Here is a 19,350-nt window from a genome sequence, read left to right as displayed (position 1 = left end):
ACTGTACTGTACTATACACTACTGTACTGGAACTATACACTACTGTACTGAACTATACACTACTGTACTGTACTATACACTACTGTACTGTACTATACACTACTGTACTGTACTATACACTACTGTACTATACTATACACTACTGTACTGTACTATACACTACTGTACTGTACTATACACTACTGTACTGTACTATACACTACTGTACTGTACTATACACTACTGTACTGTACTATACACTACTGTACTGTACTATACACTACTGTACTATACCCTACTGTACTGTACTATACACTACTGTACTGTACTATACCCTACTGTACTGTACTATACACTACTGTACTGTACTATACACTACTGTACTGAACTATACACTGTACTGTACTATACACTACTGTACTGAACTATACACTACTGTACTGTACTATACACTACTGTACTGAACTATACACTACTGTACTGTACTATACACTACTGTACTGTACTATACACTACTGTACTATACCCTACTGTACTGTACTATACACTACTGTACTGTACTATACCCTACTGTACTGTACTATACACTACTGTACTGTACTATACACTACTGTACTGTACTATACACTACTGTACTGTACTATACACTACTGTACTGAACTATACACTACTGTACTGTACTATACACTACTGTACTGAACTATACACTACTGTACTGTACACTACTGTACTGTACTATACACTACTGTACTGAACTATACCCTACTGTACTGTACTATACACTACTGTACTGTACTATACACTACTGTACTGAACTATACACTACTGTACTGTACTATACACTACTGTACTGTACTATACACTACTGTACTGAACTATACACTACTGTACTGAACTACACTACTGTACTATATACACTACTGTACTGTACTATACACTACTGTACTAGTACTATACACTACTGTACTGTACTATACACTACTGTACTGTACTATACACTACTGTACTGTACTATACACTACTGTACTGAACTATACACTACTGTACTGAACTACACACTGTACTGAACTATACACTACTGTACTATACACTACTGTACTGTACTATACACTACTGTACTGATACTATACACTACTGTACTGTACTATACACTACTGTACTGTAACTATACACTACTGTACTGTACTATACACTACTGTACTGTACTATACACTACTGTACTGAACTATACACTACTGTACTATACACTACTGTACTGTACTATACACTACTGTACTGAACTATACACTACTGTACTGTACTATACACTACTGTACTGTACTATACACTACTGTACTGAACTATACACTACTGTACTGAACTATACACTACTGTACTGTACTATACACTACTGTACTGTACTACTACTGTACTGTACTACTGTACTGTACTATACACTACTGTACTGTACTATACACTACTGTACTGAACTATACACTACTGTACTGTACTATACACTACTGTACTGTACTATACACTACTGTACTGAACTATACACTACTGTACTGTACTATACACTACTGTACTGTACTATACACTACTGTACTGAACTATACACTACTGTACTGTACTATACACTACTGTACTGTACTACACTACACTGAACTATACACTACTGTACTGTATACTATACACTACTGTACTGAACTATACACTACTGTACTGTACTATACACTACTGTACTGAACTATACACTACTGTACTGTACTATACACTACTGTACTGAACTATACACTACTGTACTGAACTATACACTACTGTACTATACACTACTGTACTGAACTATACACTACTGTACTGAACTATACACTACTGTACTGTACTATACACTACTGTACTGAACTATACACTACTGTACTGTACTATACACTACTGTACTGTACTATACACTACTGTACTGAACTATACACTACTGTACTGTACTATACACTACTGTACTGTACTATACACTACTGTACTGACTATACACTACTGTACTGAACTATATACACTACTGTACTGTACTATACACTACTGTACTGACTATACACTACTGTACTGAACTATACACTACTGTACTACTGTACTGTACTATACACTACTGTACTGAACTATACACTACTGTACTGTACTATACACTACTGTACTGAACTATACACTACTGTACTGACTATACACTACTGTACTGAACTATACACTACTGTACTGAACTATACACTACTGTACTGAACTATACACTACTGTACTGAACTATACACTACTGTACTATACACTACTGTACTGTACTAACTATACACTACTGTACTGAACTATAAACTACACTACTGAACTATACACTACTGTACTGTACTATACACTACTGTACTGAACTATACACTACTATACACTACTGTACTGTACTATACACTACTGTACTGTACTATACACTACTGTACTGAACTATACACTACTGTACTGTACTATACACTACTGTACTGTACTATACACTACTGTACTGAACTATACACTACTGTACTGTACTATACACTACTGTACTGTACTATACACTACTGTACTGAACTATACACTACTGTACTGTACTGTACTATACACTACTGTACTGAACTATACACTACTGTACTGTACTATACACTACTGTACTGTACTATACACTACTGTACTGAACTATACACTACTGTACTGTACTATACACTACTGTACTGTACTATACACTACTGTACTGTACTATACACTACTGTACTGTACTATACACTACTGTACTGAACTACTATACACACTACTGTACTGTACTATACACTACTGTACTGAACTATACACTACTGTACTGTACTATACACTACTGTACTGTACTATACACTACTGTACTGTACTATACACTACTGTACTGAACTATACACTACTGTACTGTACTATACACTACTGTACTGAACTATACACTACACTACTGTACTGACTACTACTGTACTATACACTACTGTACTGTACTATACACTACTGTACTGTACTATACACTACTGTACTGAACTATACACTACTGTACTGTACTATACACTACTGTACTGTACTATACACTACTGTACTGTACTATACACTACTGTACTGAACTATACACTACTGTACTGTACTATACACTACTGTACTGTACTATACACTACTGTACTGAACTATAAACTACACTACTGTACTGTACTATACACTACTGTACTGAACTATACACTACTGTACTATACACTACTGTACTGTACTATACACTACTGTACTGTACTATACACTACTGTACTGTACTATACACTACTGTACTGAACTATAAACTACACTACTGTACTGAACTACACACTACTGTACTGAACTATACACTACTGTACTATACACTACTGTACTGAACTATACACTACTGTACTGTACTATACACTACTGTACTGAACTATACACTACTGTACTGAACTATACACTACTGTACTGAACTATACACTACTGTACTATACACTACTGTACTGAACTATACACTACTGTACTGAACTATACACTACTGTACTGAACTATACACAACTGTACTGTACTATACACTACTGTACTGAACTATACACTACTGTACTGTACTATACACTACTGTACTGAACTATACACTACACTGTACTGAACTACACACTACTGTACTGAACTATACACTACTGTACTATACACTACTGTACTGAACTATACACTACTGTACTATACACTACTGTACTGAACTATACACTACTGTACTATACACTACTGTACTGAACTATACACTACTGTACTGTACTATACACTACTGTACTGAACTATACACTACTGTACTATACACTACTGTACTATACACTACTGTACTGAACTATACACTACTGTACTGAACTATACACTACTGTACTATACACTACTGTACTATACACTACTGTACTGAACTATACACTACTGTACTGTACTATACACTACTGTACTGAACTATACACTACTGTACTGAACTACACACTACTGTACTGTACTGTACTATACACTACTGTACTATACTGAAATATACACTACTGTACTGTACTATACACTACTGTACTGTACTATACACTACTGTACTGAACTACACACTACTGTACTGAACTACACACTACTGTACTGTACTGTACTATAAACTACTGTACTATACTGAAATATACACTACTGTACTGTACTATACACTACTGTACTGAACTATACACTACTGTACTGTACTAAACACTACTGTACAGTACTATACACTACTGTACTGAACTATACACTACTGTACTGAACTATACACTACTGTACTGAACTATACGCTACTGTACTGAACTATACACTACTGTACTGTACTATACACTACTGTACTGAACTATACACTACTGTACTATACACTACTGTACTATACACTACTGTACTGAACTATACACTACTGTACTATACACTACTGTACTATACACTACTGTACTGAACTATACACTACTGTACTATACACTACTGTACTATACACTACTGTACTGTACTATACACTACTGTACTGAACTATACACTACTGTACTATACACTACTGTACTATACACTACTGTACTGAACTATACACTACTGTACTATACACTACTGTACTGAACTATACACTACTGTACTGTACTATACACTACTGTACTGTACTATACACTACTGTACTGTACTATACACTACTGTACTATACACTACTGTACTATACACTACTGTACTGAACTATACACTACTGTACTGCACTATACACTACTGTACTATACACTACTGTACTGTACTATACACTACTGTACTATACACTACTGTACTGTACTATACACTACTGTACTGTACTATACACTACTGTACTGTACTATACACTACTGTACTATACACTACTGTACTGAACTATACACTACTGTACTATACACTACTGTACTGAACTATACACTACTGTACTGTACTATACACTACTGTACTGAACTATACACTACTGTACTATACACTACTGTACTATACACTACTGTACTGAACTATACACTACTGTACTGTACTATACACTACTGTACTGAACTATACACTACTGTACTATACACTACTGTACTATACACTACTGTACTGAACTATACACTACTGTACTGAACTATACACTACTGTACTATACACTACTGTACTATACACTACTGTACTGAACTATACACTACTGTACTATACACTACTGTACTATACACTACTGTACTGAACTATACGCTACTGTACTGAACTATACACTACTGTACTGAACTACACACTACTGTACTGTACTGTACTATAAACTACTGTACTATACTGAAATATACACTACTGTACTGTACTATACACTACTGTACTGAACTATACACTACTGTACTGTACTAAACACTACTGTACAGTACTATACACTACTGTACTGAACTATACACTACTGTACTGAACTATACGCTACTGTACTGAACTATACACTACTGTACTGTACTATACACTACTGTACTGAACTATACGCTACTGTACTGAACTATACACTACTGTACTGAACTATACACTACTGTACTGAACTATACACTACTGTACTGAACTACACACTACTGTACTGTACTACTACACTACTGTACTATACTGAACTATACACTACTGTACTGTACTATACACTACTGTACTGAACTATACACTACTGTACTGTACTAAACACTACTGTACAGTACTATACACTACTGTACTGAACTATACACTACTGTACTGAACTATACACTACTGTACTGAACTATACGCTACTGTACTGAACTATACACTACTGTACTGTACTATACACTACTGTACTGAACTATACACTACTGTACTATACACTACTGTACTATACACTACTGTACTGAACTATACACTACTGTACTATACACTACTGTACTATACACTACTGTACTGAACTATACACTACTGTACTATACACTACTGTACTATACACTACTGTACTGTACTATACACTACTGTACTGAACTATACACTACTGTACTATACACTACTGTACTATACACTACTGTACTGAACTATACACTACTGTACTATACACTACTGTACTGAACTATACACTACTGTACTGTACTATACACTACTGTACTGTACTATACACTACTGTACTGTACTATACACTACTGTACTATACACTACTGTACTATACACTACTGTACTGAACTATACACTACTGTACTGCACTATACACTACTGTACTATACACTACTGTACTGTACTATACACTACTGTACTATACACTACTGTACTGTACTATACACTACTGTACTGTACTATACACTACTGTACTGTACTATACACTACTGTACTGTACTATACACTACTGTACTATACACTACTGTACTGAACTATACACTACTGTACTATACACTACTGTACTGAACTATACACTACTGTACTGTACTATACACTACTGTACTGAACTATACACTACTGTACTATACACTACTGTACTATACACTACTGTACTGAACTATACACTACTGTACTGTACTATACACTACTGTACTGAACTATACACTACTGTACTATACACTACTGTACTATACACTACTGTACTGAACTATACACTACTGTACTGAACTATACACTACTGTACTATACACTACTGTACTATACACTACTGTACTGAACTATACACTACTGTACTATACACTACTGTACTATACACTACTGTACTGAACTATACGCTACTGTACTGAACTATACACTACTGTACTGTACTATACACTACTGTACTGAACTATACACTACTGTACTATACACTACTGTACTATACACTACTGTACTGAACTATACACTACTGTACTATACACTACTGTACTATACACTACTGTACTGAACTATACACTACTGTACTGAACTATACACTACTGTACTATACACTACTGTACTATACACTACTGTACTGAACTATACACTACTGTACTATACACTACTGTACTATACACTACTGTACTGAACTATACACTACTGTACTATACACTACTGTACTATACACTACTGTACTGAACTATACACTACTGTACTATACACTACTGTACTGAACTATACACTACTGTACTGAACTATACACTACTGTACTATACACTACTGTACTGAACTATACACTACTGTACTATACACTACTGTACTGAACTATACACTACTGTACTGAACTATACACTACTGTACTATACACTACTGTACTATACACTACTGTACTGAACTATACACTACTGTACTGAACTATACACTACTGTACTATACACTACTGTACTATACACTACTGTACTGAACTATACACTACTGTACTATACACTACTGTACTGAACTATACACTACTGTACTATACACTACTGTACTATACACTACTGTACTGAACTATACACTACTGTACTGAACTATACACTACTGTACTGTACTATACACTACTGAACTATACACTACTGTACTGAATTGATATGAGTAAAAACACTAACTAATTGGCAGGTCTCCCTTTACTTGTTAATTCTGTAGTTTCATTTTTCTCCCGCCTCATCAGGTAACAGAATTTTAATGCACAAGGCAATGTTTTTAAAACATACAGAAGGAAGAAACATTTCTCCAAAACAAAATATAAGTGTTGATATTAGTGGTATTTCTAATACCATTTAAGACTTTTTCTGCTGTTTTATAAAACTCATGTTCATCTGTTTGACCAGAAATCAAAGCATTTGTTTATTTCTCATTTTCAAGATGGCAAATGGTAAAACAAATATATATATGTATATATATTTTCCTTAATTTCTAGAACATATAGACTCTTTGCTTTCATTTGACACCCAATTTGAGATGCGCCTATGAACTTCCCATGTTGGTGCTCATTGGTCCTTTTACAGGAAATGACCAAGACAGACGGTGCCACATGAACGTCAGGCAGGATATACATTTTGGAGATCAAATTCCAACCTCCAGAAATGATTAGAATAATGGATGTGGGTGAAAATGAAAAGTGAACCGATAAAAGACGTCAGAATCAAGCGGTCTGTTGTTGGTTGTTGGTTCTCTCTCCAGTGGCTGATAAAATCGGCTACCTGCTGGGCCTGAACTCAGCTGAGTTGCTGAAATGTCTGTGCTACCCCAGAGTGAAGGTCGGCAACGAGTACGTGACCAAGGGACAGACTGTGCCTCAGGTGAAGCGGTTAAATACACAGCATCAAACATTTTCTGACCACATGAATTATTTTGGGGACAATTGCATTGCTTTTTATAAATACTTAGGTTGTTTTTCCCAACCTTATCACTGGACATGGTCAATATATCATGTATTAATTTGAGGCATTATCATTGAAGGTTTATAATGCAGTCATGGCTTTGGCCAAGTCCATCTATGAGAGGATGTTCTTGTGGATGGTCATCCGTATCAACGAGATGTTGGACACCAAGAATCCAAGGCAGTTCTATATCGGTGTGCTCGATATTGCCGGGTTTGAGATCTTTGATGTGAGTATGAGACCAGAACAAGACATTTAGTTGTGATTCAGAAGGATTACAGCCTTGTATCATGAAATGATCCCTTCTGAAATTCCATCAACAGTACAACAGCATGGAGCAGCTGTGCATCAACTTCACCAATGAGAAACTGCAACAGTTTTTCAACCACACCATGTTCGTCCTGGAACAAGAGGAGTACAAGAAGGAGGGAATCGTCTGGGCCTTCATTGACTTCGGCATGGACTTGGCTGCCTGCATTGAGCTTATTGAGAAGGTAAATTGTCTGTAAGGATTGTAATGGGATGCAACATCAAAGCTCATAGGGAGCACATTGAGAGATATTATCACAATGGTAAAAATGTTCTGACTGTTGAGAACTCAATATGTTTCCTATTATGTCCCCCTAAATGAATATAATCCTATAAAAGTATGTTTACTAAAGAAATAAATGTGATCCTAAATGTAAAATCACTAATTTGATAAACATCTCTTTTTGTAAAGCCATTGGGCATCTTCTCCATCCTTGAAGAGGAGTGCATGTTCCCCAAGGCTTCAGACACTACCTTCAAGAACAAGCTGAACGATCAGCATCTTGGCAAAACCAAGGCATATGAGAAACCCAAGCCTGCCAAAGGCAAGGCAGAGGCCCACTTCTCCCTGGTGCACTATGCCGGCACTGTGGACTACAACATCACTGGCTGGCTGGAGAAGAACAAGGACCCCCTGAACGACTCAGTTATTCAGATGTACGGGAAGTCCTCAGTCAAACTGTTGGCTGCTCTGTATCCCGCTGCCCCACCTGAGGGTAAGACTAGCATCAAGTCAAAATATTAAATTAATAAGCAATAGTTACAACTCAGACCCACATTGGTTTTAAAGCACTGGCCACCAACCTTCTCAGAGTCAAGATCACTTTGTGAGTCAAATTGCAAGCTAAGATCTATTGTTGAGAATTGTTTTAAACATGACTTCGAAAACACAAGCCTTTCTTTTAAACATGAACATCCTATGAACCAATTAAAAACAGTTATGTAACAATTAGGTTTGTTCAGTAGGCTATAGGCCCAATACATTATCACTGTATACAGGTTATACTTCAATTGCCCTGCCAATGTGATGTTTTTCAGACCATTTTGAAATTGTATATATATATAAAGAAAATAGGTATATGATCACACTGGTAATAGATCATTTGTCGTTACTTATGAGCCACAGCTGAGTGAGAATAATAGTTTCCTTTTTTTTAATGGACTGACAGCCTTCCATCTGATGGTCAGTCTGAGGGGAGGGAGGGAGCGGAGGTGAGACTGCCTCTCCCCCGACTCACTGTCCCTCCGCTCTCCGTCCCTCCGTAAAGAGAAAAGGGGACACAGTCTTCCATCTGATGGTCAGTCTGAGGAGGGAGGGAGCTCCGCCTCTCCCCTCCGCTCTCCGTCCCTCCGTAAAGAGAAAAGGGGACACAGTCTTCCAGCTGATGGTGAAACTCAAGTCACACTGCATTCTTTCTGCCTCATGCACCAATTCATTTTGTTACTGCTGTGACCAGAGAACGTGAAATATTCCTCGATATTAAATAAGACACAAGCCACTAATAATAACAACACAAGTGTATCAGAACACTTTGCTTTACTCGTTGTATGCAGCTGCAATGCAGGTTGTAGTCGTTCATTACAGCTGCAGTGCAGGTTGTAGTCATTCATTACAGCTGCAGTGCTGGTTGTAGTCATTCATTACAGCTGCAGTGATGGTTGTAGTCATTCATTACAGCTGCAGTGCAGGTTGTAGTCATTCATTACAGCTGCAGTGCTGGTTGTAGTCATTCATTACAGCTGCAGTGCTGGTTGTAGTCATTCATTACAGCTGCAGTGCAGGTTGTAGTCTTTCATTACAGCTGCAGTGCAGGTTGTCCTCATTCATTACAGCTGCAGTGCAGGTTGTAGTCATTCATTACAGCTGCAGTGCTGGTTGTAGTCATTCATTACAGCTGCAGTGCTGGTTGTAGTCATTCATTACAGCTGCAGTGCAGGTTGTAGTCATTCATTACAGCTGCAGTGCAGGTTGTAGTCATTCATTACAGCTGCAGTGCAGGTTGTAGTCATTCATTACAGCTGCAGTGCTGGTTGTAGTCATTCATTACAGCTGCAGTGCTGGTTGTAGTCATTCATTACAGCTGCAGTGCATTAGTCAGCTGCAGTGCTGGTTGTAAGCTGCAGTGCTGGTAGTCATTGCAGTTACAGCTGCAGTGCAGGTTGTAGTCATTCATTACAGCTGCAGTGCAGGTTGTAGTCATTCATTACAGCTGCAGTGCTGGTTGTAGTCATTCATTACAGCTGCAGTGCTGGTTGTAGTCATTCATTACAGCTGCAGTGCAGGTTGTAGTCATTCATTACAGCTGCAGTGCAGGTTGTAGTCATTCATTACAGCTGCAGTGCTGGTTGTAGTCATTCATTACAGCTGCAGTGCTGGTTGTCCTCATTCATTACAGCTGCAGTGCTGGTTGTAGTCATTCATTACAGCTGCAGTGCAGGTTGTAGTCATTCATTACAGCTGCAGTGCTGGTTGTAGTCATTCATTACAGCTGCAGTGCAGGTTGTAGAACAGCTGCAGTTTGTATGTCTCTGGTTGTAGCATGAGTGGAAGTAGGGAGTGCATTGATAAAAAGTGTTGAACAAAGTGTTGAATAACAACTTAAACATGAACTAACTCATTAAAACAGCACCGCTCTGCTGTAGTTGTCTAGTCTCTCTTTGTCATAGTTTATATCGTTTTACATCTCAAAGCAGTAACTTTGTTGTGGGTCCGATTCTTGTTTTTCCAGTCTATGGCTCCAGGAAACTGTACAGGCACGGTGCTGTGAGCTATCTGATTGGTCAGCAGTAGGCCTATACGTGCAGTTGATTTGCTCTCTACCTTCAGACATGAAACGTTTTAAAATCCCGATCGACATGTTGGTGACCAATGCTTTAAATTCTTTGAATGAATCACAATTTATCAGGGTTATTTGCTGGGTTCATTTACTCGTTCAATAGGTGTTATTTTGCACAATCCAGTTGGCAGCATTTGATTCTCTCATTTCCAATGATCTTTTACTTATTTACATTTGAACAGATACGACCAAGAAAGGAGGCAAGAAGAAGGGTGGTTCCATGCAGACTGTGTCGTCCCAGTTCAGGTGAGCTTTTGAAATGTGTATTTTCAGTCTTCCAAAAGGAGCATTGATTGACATAAATGATTTCTGAGAAAATGGTTTGTAACCCTCTTCCAGGAGAACTTACAAAAGCTGATGACCAACTTGAGGAGCACTCATCCTCACTTTGTGCGCTGCCTGATCCCCAACGAGTCAAAGACTCCAGGTACAAGAAATATTGAGTTAAATATGACATCTTAAAAGTACAGTATCAGTAACCTTAACAAGCCCAATCCTTTAATCTGTTAATAAGTATTAAAGAGACATGGTTTGTTTTTCCAGGTCTGATGGAGAACTTCCTGGTTATCCACCAGCTCAGGTGTAATGGTGTTCTGGAGGGTATCAGGATCTGCAGAAAGGGCTTCCCAGCAGAATCATCTATGCTGACTTCAAGCAGAGGTACACTCACACAACACACACACACACACCTGCTCCAAGGGTTTTCCCAGCATCAGAATAGGCTAAGCTTTTATGTAAATATAACCGACCTACTACAACTTGACATGTGTTAAAAATGTCTCCTCATTCAGGTATAAAGTACTGAATGCCAGTGTCATCCCTGAGGGCCAGTTCATGGACAACAAGAAGGCTTCTGAGAAGCTGCTTGGGTCCATTGATATAAATCACGATGATTACAAGTTTGGACACACCAAGGTCAGTCAAATACCCCCCCCCCCTGTTCCCGCAAATGCTGACATCCAAACACTACTTCAATTCAATAATTTAAACATGAACCATTCAAACATTCTCCAGTTGATTTATCCATCCTTTCATTCTTCTTCTTCATTTAAAGGGTCAATCAGCAGTTGCATCCATTTTTTTAATGATACATTAATGATAACTTAAACATGAACCATTCAACATCTCTCCAGTTGATCTATCCATCATTTCGTCTTCATTTAAAGGGTCAATCTGCATTTGCAATCTGCAGTTGCATATTTTTTGAATGATACATTCATGATATGTAGAATATAACGTATAAATGCCTCATGAGCTCAGTTCAACTGTGGAACCCGAATGATAAGCTTGTTTTACTCTAATGGTTTGTAAACTAAGTAAATGTAAACTAACACTATATAGCCTCAAAAAATGGTTAAACCTATCATTTAATAGCATGGATGGTCAGTCCTTGCATCCTGTCTATGAATTTGAGAGTTGTTGCATTTCTCCAGGCCCATCCCAGTTGTTTTACTGAAAAATGGGCAGGGAGTACATTTTGTTATTTCTTCAACTGCTGATTGACATTTAAACTTGTGAAAAAGGTGGACAAAGTTTTATTCAAATTCGTATTATTGTCATTATTATGTACATTGTGTTAGAGTGGTATGGCTTCAGTTATCTATGTACATTATTCATCTACAACTCTGCAATAACTTCCAACTTCTACACAAGCTGTCCCATGGTTTGTTTGTTAGCACTGCAATCTTTATATTGTTCAAATGAATCTAGTGATGTTGTTCCCCTGTTCTGATCCAACCCTTTCTATCTGTCACCATCTGACTCTGGTTCCAATGGCCATGTTGACCTGTGTCTCAGGTGTTCTTCAAAGCCGGTCTGCTGGGTGTCTTGGAGGAGATGAGAGATGAGAAGCTGGCTGTTCTGGTCGGCATGGTCCAGGCTCTCAGCCGTGGATTCCTCATGAGAAAAGAGTTCACCAAGATGATGGAGAGGAGGTGAGGAAGAGTAGACATCTTGGCAAAGCTTTCTGAACCACCTGAATGTAATGCATTATGATCACATACTGTATATGCTGTGAGTTGATCAGAATGAGAAAGTAGGTCTTATAATGCTCTATTAGTGCTGCAGTTTGGGATTTGGCAAAGCTGTTCAGTTGTAATTTGTATTGGTGATATTTATCCATTCATTATTAAATAACATAAAATGCCTCCTGATTTAAGCATGACCTGTCAGTCCTTGCATCTAGAACTCTGTCTATGAATGTAAGAGTTGTTCCATTTCCTTAGCTCCGTTCCTCAGCTGTATAATCAAAGTGTTGGGGGGGATGTTGTTCTTCAAATCCCAGAATGTAGCTTTAAGCATGTCACTCACCATGTCACTCTATCCTCTCTGTCGACCAGAGATGCCATCTTCACCGTCCAGTACAACATCCGTTCATTCATGAATGTGAAAACCTGGCCATGGATGAAGGTGTACTTCAAGATCAAGCCCCTGCTGAAGAGCGCAGAGACGGAGAAGGAGCTGGCCAACATGAAGGAGAACTATGACAAGATGAAAACAGACCTGGCCAAGGCTCTGGCCAAGAAGAAGGAGTTGGAGGAGAAGATGGTGTCCATTCTGCAAGAGAAGAACGACCTGGCACTCCAAGTTGCATCTGTGAGTGAGACATGATCCTCATGAGGTCATATTTTCATACACATGAATACACCATTTTTTTATTGGACATGTTAAACATATATTTTATGTATATTGATTTGCTCTGAACTCTATGACTAAATAAATTCCATATTTTGATAAAGTGAGGAGGCTGATTTTTCTCCTGTTCTGAAATCAGGAATCAGAGAATCTGAATGATGCTGAGGAAAGGTGTGAGGGGCTCATCAAGAGCAAGATCCAGCTGGAGGCCAAACTCAAAGAAACGACAGAGAGGCTGGAGGATGAGGGAGGAGATGAATGCTGAGTTGACTGCCAAGAAGAGGAAGCTGGAGGATGAATGCTCTGAGCTGAAGAAGGACATTGATGACCTGGAGCTCACCCTGGCCAAAGTGGAGAAGGAGAAGCATGCCACTGAAAACAAGGTCTTGTGAATTACCAAAGACAGTTTAACCAAACAATAACTCATACCATAATCAACTCAAAACATAACTCAACAGAAATGGAATTCCAGATGTATTGTGGGTGGCGGGAACATGAAGACACAAAATAGTAGAATAGTGGTAATCCCCACGTTTACTGTATGTTCAGCTGCCCCTCGTTTATAACTTCCATTCAGTACACTGGCATGGAGTACACTGCCACCTAGTGTTGAATCTATAGAACAGTACCTGTTGACACATTTCTAATCTGAATTAAATTAATGCAATACATATGAAACTAAATCTCCCATTTATGTGAAGTAACAAAAAAGGCTAATTATGTGGTGGCCGTTTTCAGGTTAAAAACCTGACAGAGGAGATGGCATCTATGGATGAGAGTGTTGCCAAGCTGACCAAGGAGAAGAAAGCCCTCCAAGAGGCCCACCAGCAGACACTGGATGACCTGCAGGCAGAGGAGGACAAAGTCAACACTCTGACCAAGTCCAAGACCAAGCTGGAACAGCAAGTGGACGACGTGAGTGGAGTTGGACTTTTTGGATGTTATTATCTTCTGTTGTTTAGATTTGAACAATACATGTGTGTTTTTATCTTGTAGCTTGAGGGTTCTCTGGAGCAAGAGAAGAAGGTCCGTATGGACCTTGAGAGAGCCAAGAGAAAGCTGGAGGGAGATCTGAAACTGGCACAGGAGTCCATAATGGACCTGGAGAATGACAAGCAGCAGTCTGATGAGAAAATCAAGAAGTAAACAAACAATACCTGCCATATTGACAATAATGGTTGTTCTTGTCTAATTCTTGTAATTAGGAATTAGCATTTACATGCGATACGTATGATACTCTAACTCTATTGAACCGAAACCAACTCTGCAATCAACATGTTTGTGTTTCTCAGGAAGGAGTTTGAGACATCCCAGCTCCTCAGTAAAATAGAGGATGAACAGTCTCTGGGAGCTCAGCTACAGAAGAAGATCAAGGAACTCCAGGTACAGTACAGAACCTAAGCTCCAGTACAGGAAAGAACACGCCTGAAACATCTCCTAAAAATATATTCTGGTAGCAAACATTTTTTGGAAGATGTGGTTTCTTACCGTTGTGGTTTTGGTTCTCACATGGGACGCTATCTACTGAATATATTAGTGTAACTGGTTTTGTGTTCCCGCATGGGACGCTATCTACTGAATATATTAGTGTAACTGGTTTTGGTTCCCACATGGGACGCTATGGGACGCTATCTACGGAATATGTTAGTGTAACTGGTTTTGGTTTTGTTCCCACATCTACTGGGGAACTGGTTTTGGTTCCCACATGGGACGCTATCTACTGAATATATTAGTGTAACTGGTTTTGGTTCCCACATGGGACGCTATCTACTGAATATATTAGTGTAACTGGTTTTGGTTCCGGCATGGGACGCTATCTACTGAATATATTAGTGTAACTGGTTTTGGTTCCCACATGGGACGCTATCTACTGAATATATTAGTGTAACTGGTTTTGGTTCCACATGGGATGCTATCTACTGAATATATTAGTGTAACTGGTTTTGGTTCCCGCATGGGATGCTATCTACTGAATATATTAGTGTAACTGGTTTTGGTTCCCACATGGGACGCTATCTACTGAATATATTAGTGTAACTGGTTTTGGTTCCCACATGGGATGCTATCTACTGAATATATTAGTGTAACTGGTTTTGGTTCCCACATGGGATGCTATCTACTGAATATATTAGTGTAACTGGTTTTGGTTCCCACATGGGATGCTATCTACTGAATATATTAGTGTAACTGGTTTTGGTTCCCACATGGGATGCTATCTACTGAATATATTAGTGTAACTGGTTTTGGTTCCCACATGGGATGCTATCTACTGAATATATTAGTGTAACTGGTTTTGGTTCCCGCATGGGACGCTATCTACTGAATATATTAGTGTAACTGGTTTTGGTTCCCGCATGGGACGCTATCTACTGAATATATTAGTGTAACTGGTTTTGGTTCCCACATGGGATGCTATCTACTGAATATATTAGTGTAACTGGTTTTGGTTCCCATGGGATGCTATCTACTGAATATATTAGTGTAACTGGTTTTGGTTCCCACATGGGATGCTATCTACTGAATATATTAGTGTAACTGGTTTTGGTTCCCACATGGGATGCTATCTACTGAATATATTAGTGTAACTGGTTTTGGTTCCCACATGGGATGCTATCTACTGAATATATTAGTGTAACTGGTTTTGGTTCCCACATGGGATGCTATCTACTGAATATATTAGTGTAACTGGTTTTGGTTCCGGCATGGGACGCTATCTACTGAATATATTAGTGTAACTGGTTTTGGTTCCGGCATGGGACGCTATCTACTGAATATATTAGTGTAACTGGTTTTGGTTCCCACATGGGACGCTATCTACTGAATATATTAGTGTAACTGGTTTTGGTTCCCTGGTTTGGTTTTACATGGGATGCTATCTACTGAATATATTAGTGTAACTGGTTTTGGTTCCCACATGGGATGCTATCTACTGAATATATTAGTGTAACTGGTTTTGGTTCCCTACATGGGATGCTATCTACTGAATATATTAGTGTAACTGGTTTTGGTTCCATGGGATGCTATCTACTGAATATATTAGTGTAACTGGTTTTGGTTCCCACATGGGATGCTATCTACTGAATATATTAGTGTAACTGGTTTTGGTTCCCACATGGGATGCTATCTACTGAATATATTAGTGTAACTGGTTTTGGTTCCCCATGGGATGCTATCTACTGAATATATTAGTGTAACTGGTTTTGGTTCCCACATGGGATGCTATCTACTGAATATATTAGTGTAACTGGTTTTGGTTCCCACATGGGATGCTATCTACTGAATATATTAGTGTAACTGGTTTTTTTGGTTCCCACATGGGATGCTATCTACTGAATATATTAGTGTAACTGGTTTTGGTTCCCACATGGGATGCTATCTACTGAATATATTAGTGTAACTGGTTTTGGTTCCCACATGGGACGCTATCTACTGAATATATTAACTGTGTAACTGGTTTTTTTGGTTCCCACATGGGACGCTATCTACTGAATATATTAGTGTAACTGGTTTGGTTCCGCATGGGGCATGGGACGCTATCTACTGAATATATTAGTGTAACTGGTTTTGGTTCCCACATGGGACGCTATCTACTGAATATATTAGTGTAACTGGTTTTGGTTCCCACATGGGATGCTATCTACTGAATATATTAGTGTAACTGGTTTTGGTTCCCACATGGGATGCTATCTACTGAATATATTAGTGTAACTGGTTTTGGTTCTATCTACTGAATATATTAGTGTAACTGGTTTTGGTTAACTGGTTTGGTTCCACATGGGATGCTATCTACTGAATATATTAGTGTAACTGGTTTTGGTTCCCACATGGGATGCTATCTACTGAATATATTAGTGTAACTGGTTTTGGTTCCCACATGGGACGCTATCTACTGAATATATTAGTGTAACTGGTTTTTGGTTCCCATGGGACGCATCTACTGAATATATTAGTGTAACTGGTTTTGGTTCCCACATGGGATGCTATCTACTGAATATATTAGTGTAACTGGTTTTGGTTCCCTATCTGCATGGGATGCTATCTACTGAATATATTAGTGTAACTGGTTTTGGTTCCCACATGGGATGCTATCTACTGAATATATTAGTGTAACTGGTTTTGGTTCCCACATGGGATGCTATCTACTGAATATATTAGTGTAACTGGTTTTGGTTCCCATGGGATGCTATCTACTGAATATATTATGTAACTGGTTTTGGTTCCCGCATGGGATGCTATCTACTGAATATATTAGTGTAACTGGTTTTGGTTCCCACATGGGACGCTATCTACTGAATATATTAGTGTAACTGGTTTTGGTGTCCACATGGGACGCTATCTACTGAATATATTAGTGTAACTGGTTTTGGTTCCCGCGTGGGACGCTATCTACTGAATATATTATAACTGGTTTTGGTTCCCTTGGGATCTACTCTGAATATATTAGTGTAACTGGTTTGGTTCCCACATGGGATGCTATCTACTGAATATATTAGTGTAACTGGTTTTGGTTCCCACATGGGATGCTATCTACTGAATATATTAGTGTAACTGGTTTTGGTTCCACATGGGATGCTATCTACTGAATATATTAGTGTAACTGGTTTTGGTTCCCACATGGGATGCTATCTACTGAATATATTAGTGTAACTGGTTTTGGTTCCCACATGGGTAACTGGTTTTGGTTCTATGCTATCTACTGAATATATTAGTGTAACTTGGTTTTGGTTTATGGGATGCTATCTACTGAATATATTAGTGTAACTTGGTTTTGGTTCTAATGGGATGCTATCTACTGAATATATTAGTGTAACTTTTTGGTTCCATGGGATGCTATCTACTGAATATATTAGTGTAACTGGTTTTGGTTTCCCATGGGATGCTATCTACTGAATATATTAGTGTAACTGGTTTTGGTTTCCCATGGGATGCTATCTACTGAATATATTAGTGTAACTGGTTTTGGTTCCTACATGGGATGCTATCTACTGAATATATTAGTGTAACTGGTTTTGGTTTCCCACATGGATGCTATCTACTGAATATATTAGTGTAACATGGTTTTGGTTCCCACATGGGATGCTATCTACTGAATATATTAGTGTAACATGGTTTTGGTTTATGGGATGCTATCTACTGAATATATTAGTGTAACTGGTTTTGGTTCCCATGGGATGCTATCTACTGAATATATTAGTGTAACTGGTTTTGGTTTCCCACATGGGATGCTATCTACTGAATATATTAGTGTAACTGGTTTTGGTTCCCACATGGGATGCTATCTACTGAATATATTAGTGTAACTGGTTTTG

General features: G+C 38.3%; 1 pseudogene; it reads left to right on the top strand.

Annotated features, from left to right (window-relative positions):
• LOC124034961 overlaps nucleotides 1–15,467 on the top strand; it is an 18,568-nt pseudogene extending 3,101 nt beyond the window's left edge.
• Nucleotides 15,468–19,350: the final 3,883 nt, after the last annotated feature.

Source organism: Oncorhynchus gorbuscha, linkage group LG05, assembly GCF_021184085.1.
Source record: "Oncorhynchus gorbuscha isolate QuinsamMale2020 ecotype Even-year linkage group LG05, OgorEven_v1.0, whole genome shotgun sequence".
Lineage (NCBI taxonomy): Eukaryota > Metazoa > Chordata > Actinopteri > Salmoniformes > Salmonidae > Oncorhynchus > Oncorhynchus gorbuscha.
Note: the sequence above shows the minus strand (reverse complement) of the source record. Positions and strands in the feature narration are given on the sequence as shown.